At 38.0% G+C, this 9,328-nt stretch overlaps 1 pseudogene; it reads right to left on the bottom strand.

Moving 5' to 3' along the window:
* Positions 1–2,922: 2,922 nt before the first annotated feature.
* LOC140245901 (uncharacterized) lies at positions 2,923–8,320 on the bottom strand (annotated as a pseudogene).
* Between the last annotated feature and the right edge of the window lie 1,008 nt (positions 8,321–9,328).

Here is a 9,328-nt window from a genome sequence, read left to right on the forward strand (position 1 = left end):
TTCCCGATCTTTTTATATGAAAAGAAAGGCAAATTCCAGACGATTCGTATGATATATGTATTTAAAATCATGTATGAATAAAACTGATGCTACGTTCACAAAAAGAAAGGCCTCCGCACAGGAAGAGTCAAAAAACAGGTATACGACGGTTCGGAGATCGCACTCTCAGTACGCGCGGTCATCCGAACTGACGTATCGCGGTGATACGTCAGTTTGCTGAACGCGCGTACCGAAAGTGCGATCTCCGAACCGACGTATCCTATTCTTATAACACGCGCGTCTATGCGATATGCATGGTTACGTGGTATTTATCTGTAAAACGAGTGATTTCGTGCATATTGTTGTGTGAATGCAACTATTCTGTGTCATAATTTCATAAGATGTAGTACAAATACGTCCAAGGTCTAGTTTTGGCATGCATGATGAAACACTGGTAGGGGAGGGGGAGGTTCCTGTGCAGATTTTTTGTTTGTTTGTTTTGTTTTGTTTTGTTTTTTTGACATGAATTACGCTTCAGGCATCAGACGAGAGTTCCTTTGATGTAAAACAAACAAACAAACAAACAAACAAACAAACAAACAATCAAAAAACCCACTCCGTGTTAAGGACACATTATCTTTGATCAGTTTGTATCTAATTTGTATCACGCAAAAAGTGGTTAGGGACCTATACATGTATTGTGAAAGAGGTGGGGCCTATGAAATTGTTGTTTTTTCATTGCAGCCTGCCTCTTCTTTTTCCTCTCATTTCATCTTCTCACTGCTCTCCTCCACCTCTTCTCTTTCCATTGCCACGCTTTAACCATTTCTCCCACTCTCCAATACTGTAAACAAAAACAAAAATCACACATCCAAGCCTTGCTATTCTTTGTGATAATTCATGCCGCAATCATGACTGTAATGACCTAACTTTCATTCTTTCAAAGCTGCCATGATGAATACTGTACATAACCCATGAATAAAGATTTTCTTTTACAGCTCACATGCATGGCAGACATAATTCATGATCATTCAGTTGGGTAAAACTCAATTATCAGCTTGCTCATCAGAAATAACAAGCAAAAAAATTTACTTAGCCACACGTCTGTCTCACATTATTGTTTTTTATATATACGAGTATATATATATATATATATATATGTATATATACGTTCAGGACTCTGAAACAGATGCAAATAAATTTTTTACGCAGAAACATCCACACACACAAACATGGATTGTACTTGTTCATACAAATAATAAAAGGTGTATACTATTGTCCTACAGACCCCTACAGACTTAAATGATATTCAAGTAATACTATGAATATCATTTCACTTCCAGTTATATATGCTGACATTTTAGTGTGCATAATACGGTTGTATTATGATTTCCTCACGATATGAGATCACAGTACATAGAAGAGAAAAACGAAACAAAATACAGAAAGCGAGTCTTGAGACAAGGCTGCATTAAAATGCAGCAATATTTATTTCAAAATCAATCCATATCTCACATCCAAAAAGAAAAGAAAAGAAATGAACATGTCCTTAAATACAATGGTAAAATTTCATTAAAATTTTTTTAATTTACAGAATGATCAAGATGTCTGTGGTAAAATAAATATTGATTTAAATTCATTAATAATGATCATGTCCTTAATAAAATGGTTACATTTCCTCGAACATTTTTAAATGTACAAACCAAAATGTCTTTGGTTTAATAGATATTGATCTAAATCAATTGTTAAACCGATTTTAACATGAGAAAATTGTACACAATACAGTTTATATTGAAAAACATTCTGAAACATTCATTAGATGGAAATGGCTTAAAGCAGAAGGCCAACTTCCTCCTAATATTAGTGAATCTCTAAATAACTCAGGTCTTAGGGCTAAAAGAAAAAGTACATTGTATGATTTGAGTTGTTATTATGTGCATGTTTGTGATTGTACTTTCATTTCGATATAACAGTAATATCTACGCAACGGTCCTTCAGAAATCAAATCACATTTGGAAGGAGGAATAAAGCTGTTACATGTACATCTCTCACATGAAAAAATATGACAATTATTGTTAAAGAAATATCAAAGCTTATTATGATATCATAGAATATTTAATAGCTATAGAATAGACAAATCATAACATGGCAAATTATGGTGGGGAGATGATAAATTATCAAAAATTTGAATACATAGACTAAATTGCTTTTGCATGCACAAACAAGTGTAGGCACCATAGGCAAGCAATAATTAGTGAGAAGTTGGTCAGAGCTGACATTTTGCTGGGATGGATCTGATGGTGCTTCATTGTTCAATGCTGGTACAAAGTGTGTATTGGTATCTCTTGAATGCGGTCCATGTTCTTGGTGATGCCAACTGGAAATGAAGAAAACAAAAAGGAAAACAAGATACACATGGTGCATAAATATTACATTTGCTTTATCATATTTATTAAAAGACTGAATTTATCATTTCTTTGAAAGGACAAGACGTCATCCAGCTTACAACTCATGGTGGATCCATGCGTGGACATATGGGGTGTAAGATGCCCTTATTGTTTTTGTTTTTTTGAACCAAAAGATCAACAGAATAAACTGGAGGACGTGCGTGTGGTCCCCCCCCCCCCCACACACACACACTTTACAGAATTCCTGGACCCACCCCTGACAACTGTAAAAAAAAAAGTAATGGTACATATTAGCCAGGATGCTACATTCTATGCTTGTGTATAGTTGATATCATCCTTTTTATTTGTCATCATATGACAGCAATAGCATCATTTATTCCGGATTACTAATGGTTATTCCAACAAGATTGAGTCAGCAATATCTGGTTGGGTTTCCCGATTAGATTAAGTGCTTTACAAACACTCACCAGTGAGAAGTTGCAGGTCAGAGATGACATTCTGCGGGATGGATCTGACGGTGCTTCATTGTTCAATGCTAGCATATCTCTTGAATGCAGTCCATGACCTTGGTGATGCCAACTGGAAATGAAGAAACAAAAAGAAAAACAAATACACATGGTGCACAAACATCTTATTTGTTTCCATTATATTTATTGAAAGATTGACTTTATAATTTCTTTTACTAAGATTAACCTTTTAATAGCACAATTTTCAGGTAGCCCTTTGTAAATGTCCACAAACAAGAGTTGTTTTTTTTTTGCCCAGCAGAGATCGGACAGATTGATGATCTGCATCAATGCAAAAGCAGTCAAACGGTACATGCATTCTCATTTGAAAATTGCTCATAGATTATCACTCTGCTTGGAAGGTCCAGGTACAATTTGCAGACAAGCTACATTCTCCAGTTGTGTGTTAGCCATTTGCTACAATATGACAAGAAGGATAACATGTCATCCAGATTGCAACCAGTGGTTAATTCATGTGGGGCACATCAGGTGTAAGATACCCTTTATTTTTGTCTTTTTTTAACAAAAGAAATAAACAGAAAAACTGGAGGACGTGCGTGTGCCCCCCCCCCCCCCCCAACTTTCACAGAATTCCTGGACCCACCCCTGACAACACAAACACTGGTACATGGTAGCCAGGATGCTACATTCTTTGCTTGTGTGTAGTTTATGCCATCCTTTTGTATTGCTATTAAAGTGTATAAGACAGCAATAGCATCATTTAATCTTAATTACTAATGGATATTCCAACAAGATTAATGCAGCAATATCTGGTTGGGTTTCCCAACAAGATTAAGGCTTTACAAATACTCACTAGTGAGAAGTTGGTCATAGCTGACATTTTGCTGGGATGGATCTGATGGTGCTTCGTTGTTCAATTCTGGTATTGGTATCTCGTGAATGCAGTCCATGTCCTTGGTGATGCCAACTGGAAATGGAGAAAACAAAAAGAAAAAAGAAAATACACATGGTGCATAAATATTACATTTAAAAAAAAAATCATATTTATTGAAAGATTGACTTTATCATTTCTTTCAAAGGACAAAATGTCATCCAGATTACAACCCACGGTGGATCCACGCGGGGACACATAGGGTTTAAGATGCCCCCCTTTTTAAAAAAAAAAAAAAAATTAATAGAGAAAGACTGGAGGACGTGCATGTGGTCCGCCCCCCCCCCCCCCCCCAATTTGCAGAATTCCTGGACCCACCCCTGAAAACTGCAAAAAATACTGGTACATGGGAGCCAGGATGCTACATTCTATGCTTGTGTATAGTTGATGTCATTCTTTTTATTTGCTATTATATGGCAACAATAGCGTCATTTAATCCGGATTACTAATGGATATTCCAACAGAATTGATTCAGCAATATCTGGTTGGGTTTCCCTACAAGGTTAAGGCTGTACTAACACTCACCAGTGAGAAGTTGGATGGAGCTGACATTCTGCTGGGATGAATCTGACGGTGCTCCTTCATTGTTCAATACTAGCATTGGTATCTCAGGAAGGCAGTTGATGTCTTTTTTGATGCCAACTGTAAATGAGGAGAACAAAATATGCATAGCCCATGTTTATTTTATTGTTTCTATCAGATTTTTTTTTAAAGATTGAATTTTTTTATTTTTTTATTTAGAATAACCTTTTAATACCACAAATTTCAGAAAACCCTATTTAAATGTCCATAAACAAGAGGTTTTTTTCTGCCCATCAGCAGAGATCAGACAGACTGGTGATCTGCATTAATGCAAAAACAGTCAAACAGTACATGTATCCTCATTTGAAAATTGCAAATAGATTATCACTCTGCTTAGAAGGTCCAGGTACAATTGGCAGACAAGCTACATTCTCCAGTTGTGTGTTAGCCATTTGCTACAATATGACAAGAAGGATAACATGTCATCCAGATTGCAACTAGTGGTTGATTCATGTGGGGCACATCAGGTGTAAGATACCCTTTATTTTTTTTTTAACAAAAGAAATGAACAGAAAAACTGGAGGACATGCGTGTGGTCCCCCCCCCCCCCCCCCGCCAACTTCACAGAATTTCTGGACCCACCCCTGACAACTGTAAAAAGCACTGATACATCGTAGCCAGGATAATACATTTTTTGCTTGTGTGTAGTTTATGTCATCCTTTTTAATTGCTATTAAAGTGTATAAGACAGCCATAGCATCATTTAATCTTAATTACTAATGGATTTTCCAACAAGATTAGTGCAGCAATATCTGGTTGGGTTTCCCAACAAGATTAAGGCTTTACAAACACTCACTAGTGAGAAGTTGGTCAGACACATTTTGCTGGGATGGATCTGATGGTGCTTCGTTGTTCAATTCTGGTATTGGTATCTTGTGAATGCAGTCCATATCCTTGGTGATGGCAACTGGAAATGAAGAAGACAAAAAGAAAAAGAAAATACACATGGTGCATAAATATTACATTTTTTTTAATCACATTTATTGAAAGATTGACTTTATCAATTCTTTGTCATCCAGATTACAACCCATGGTGGATCCGCGCAGGGACACATGGAGTTTAAGATGCCCTTTTTTAAAACAAAAACTAAACAGAGAAAAACTGGAGGATGTGCACTTGGTCCCCCCCTCCCCTCCAAATTTAGAGAATTCCTTGACCCACCCCTGACAACTGCAAAAAATACTGGTACATGGTAGCCAGGATGCTACATTCTATGCTTGTGTATAGTTGATATCGTTCTTTTTATTTGCTATTATATGACAGCAATAGCATAATTTGATCCGGATTACTAATTGATATTCCAACAAGATTGATTCAACCATATCTGGTTGGGTTTCTGAACAAGATTAAGGCTTTACAAGCACTCACCATTGAGAAGTTGGTCAGAGCTGACATTCTGCTGGGATGGTCCATGGATCTAAAGGTGCTCCTTCACTGTTTAATACTAGCATTGGTATCTCTGGAATGCAGCTGATGTCCTTTTTGATGCCAACTGTAAATGAGGAAAACAAAATATACATAGTGCATATATTTTTCACTGTTATTATCATATGTCTTTTAAAGTTGAATTTATCTTTTTTTTTTGTTAAGATTAACCTTTCAATAACACAAATTTCAGATAGCCCTATGTAAATGTCCACAAACAAGAGTTTTCATTTTTGCCCATCAGCAGAGATCGAACAGACTGGTGATCTGCATTAAATGCAAAAGCAGTCAAGCGGTACATGCATCCTCTTTCCATGGTCAATGGCATGTGCTTATGAAGAATACAAAAACATCATTGGAAGTAAGGCAAAAAAATAGCATTTGCTGATAGGCTTACAAACTCTTTTGTTACGTATAGGGCACCCGAATGGTGTCAGCAAGTCAATTTTTTTTTTTTAACTCAGTCTTGCTGGCTACACATATAGATCTTCAGTTTTGCAGCAAAACAAGAGCATTATGAAATTGGAAAAAGTAACTAACACAAAATACAAGCAGATGTGACACAGAAAAAGACAAGATACTGATAGAAGGTCTAATCTGTTCATTATTTTTCTTTTGTAGGCATAACACAAATAAACATGAATTAAGGCTACACAAGTACACGCTCATGTCTTTATTTTGAAAACATGGTATACCAGGTTGTGCTGTATATGAGTTGACACCATGAAAACCTAATATACCTTGGTAGTACAAGGCACTACTTATAAGCTACTTCTAACATTGCAGCACAGTTATGAAGTTATTAGAGGCATTGAATAAACACACACACTGTATACTGTCCATACTTTTACTACAAGTATGTATTCATTTGTGTGCGCACAATCTTACCTAAGTCCGACAGGTAAATGTTATCATCATCGTCATAATCAGAAGTATCATCTTCGTCACTGCTGTCTGCGGTGCTTGTGTTTCCATCATCGCTACTGCTTTCAGAATTCTCTCCCCCATACACAGCAGTAACTGTGCCTTTCCACAGTTTCCTGTGCCATTGCATTGACACACGAACTCCAAGTGGGAAGTCGTGGGAAGCATGCCCTTCCTGAATTTCAGCTGATCAACAGCTACGGTATTTCTTGTACAAATGTACCATCTTTGTCCCAAAGGACTTCAACATCTGTTGGTTTCCCTGAGGACAAAGACCTGTAACAAACAAAAACAAAAACATTCACTACAAGTTTATTAAAACAATATTTTATATTTTAGCAGAAATGCTTTACCTCAAGCCTATCTAGTGGTCTATTTTTACATTGATCATAAAAATGCAAAAGCACAATTCAACTCATTTTATAAATGGATAGAGGGCGAAGATTCCCTGTGCTTATGGTACTGCAAAACTACTCTCTAGAATGTGTGGGCACTATAGCCTAGCTAGGATAGATCTGACAATTGGAACATTGCATTTAGACCTCATAACTTATATTTTAATTGTAGTGGAACATCAGCGTATTACTATTCCACAGGAGGGGCTTACTCGAGTACTGCCCTCTGGCCTGTTAACACACTAAAACCTTCATTGCAGTGATTTTAATATTACGGAGACTTGGCACTCACAGTCACAGTGACAATGCATGCGATAAAAACATACTCGGTACCGGTACCGTACAAAGCATTTGCAGTTGGCTAGATCTCTGAACAGCACACATGTATTTATGGGCCAGCATAATTTAATCCTACTCCTAGAGTCCTAGGAATCCTAGTATCAGATAAATTTACAGACGTTGGTAAAAATATTCATTTTTACTATAGCCAGTAGGCCCTATAGGCCCTACTACTAGATCCTTGGCTTACATTGGCAAATTCACATGAGATACATCAAGTTACACTCAGATTTGGGTGTTTTTCTTTGTGTGTGTACTGTTTGCAAGCTTGGGGCTCAATCGGCCATAGTAGAACCTATCATCGCATCAGAACTGTAGGGCCCTACACTCAATGATGAACCAGCGATTAGCGCCTCTCTCTAAATTGTTGGCTGGTGACTACGTACTTGTTAGGCTCGTCTACTCTTAGTCTTATACTTCGCTTAGTAATCTCGTACTTTTTGTGGTAATTCCCAAACAACTCACCCTGAAGTGTTAACAGTTTGGCATTGCCCACACCCACTACGTATGAGGTCCATATAAGAACCATAAGCACATAAAGCCAACTCAACGAGATCATTGTGAACGTTGTTTTGTAGACTAACGTTAGGGTCTATGATTTAAACCCTATACTTTAATACGGGTACTAGAGGATCCCTTTGTACCCACATATTTATCTATACACAGGACTACACCTAACAACACAACGAAATATTTTGGAAAACCCACGACAATCTGCGTATTTATCTTGACAAGTGACAATCTTACGGATAGAGCTTGCTTGGGTCTGTTCATTTTATTTGAAATTGCATGATTTCATAGCTACTCATTATAAAACTCACCGGTTCTGGGGAAGGTCCGGTTGACGCTCCATCGTCTGCTTCTGCCACTTCTGGCTGATACGACACCTTCTCTGAACGCGACTGGAAGATTCGCGCCCACCCGAACCGACGTATTGACCGATTCGGGTTCGTTGAGGGCAGCAGACATTTTATGGCACTGGGCGCAGCCATGAGCTCAAATTGCGGTGTCTCAGCCGACCCCCCCTGCTCTCCCCCACCCCACGGGCAACATGTTTATCGCGCACTTGTAACAAAGGTTCGCGCACTAAGCAAGCATTCGCGCACTCAGTACGAGATGCCCATTGGCCAAAACAACCATGCATCAGTTTTTCATTCTGCGCGCGTGAGAGGGGTGGGGAGAGAGGAGGGGGGGGGGGGGGTCGGCTGAGACACCGCAGTAATGGCGCTGCCCATGCCAAAAATACACATAGCGCGTCACAGAATCGGTCAATAGCGATACGTCGGTTCGGATGGACGCCTTCAGCCAATTCGCGTTCAGGCAAAATGACGTATATCAAATTTCTCTATTAAAAACACAAAATCCGGTTTCCAAATTTTGTGAGTAGAAAGAGTGTGTGCTGGGCTTTCTTAAAACGGCAAAATCTGAAATTCGAAAAATTTACCGAATTTTGACATATGGGACATTCTCTGCTAAAGCGTTCAAAAACTGAAAATATGTGTCGCCAACGTTCCCACGATTATTTCCATTGCTAAAGGCCTGGTTTGAATTGCCAGAATTGTCTATGTAACACTTGAGGGTTTGAGGAGAAAAGTAAAAAAAAAAAAATAGAGTTGTCGCTTGCGTAAATTTTGAAATATCCACTGGTAAAGTTGGAGAAGTATCCCAAAACCCAATGTCGCCGCAATCATGTACTTTTTGTATTATGCTAAGAAATTATGTAACATGAGCTTGAAACCAACATGATATTGGTAAATATAATCAACGTCTGATACATTTATGCATAAACAAGCCAAAACTTGAAATCTTCCACGTCATTTCCCTCCGGAGCTCACTGAAGGTGTGTCGCCAAAATTCATGTCAGATACGTTACCAAAA

Source organism: Diadema setosum, unplaced genomic scaffold (assembly GCF_964275005.1).
Source record: "Diadema setosum unplaced genomic scaffold, eeDiaSeto1 scaffold_55, whole genome shotgun sequence".
Classification (NCBI taxonomy): Eukaryota; Metazoa; Echinodermata; class Echinoidea; order Diadematoida; family Diadematidae; genus Diadema; species Diadema setosum.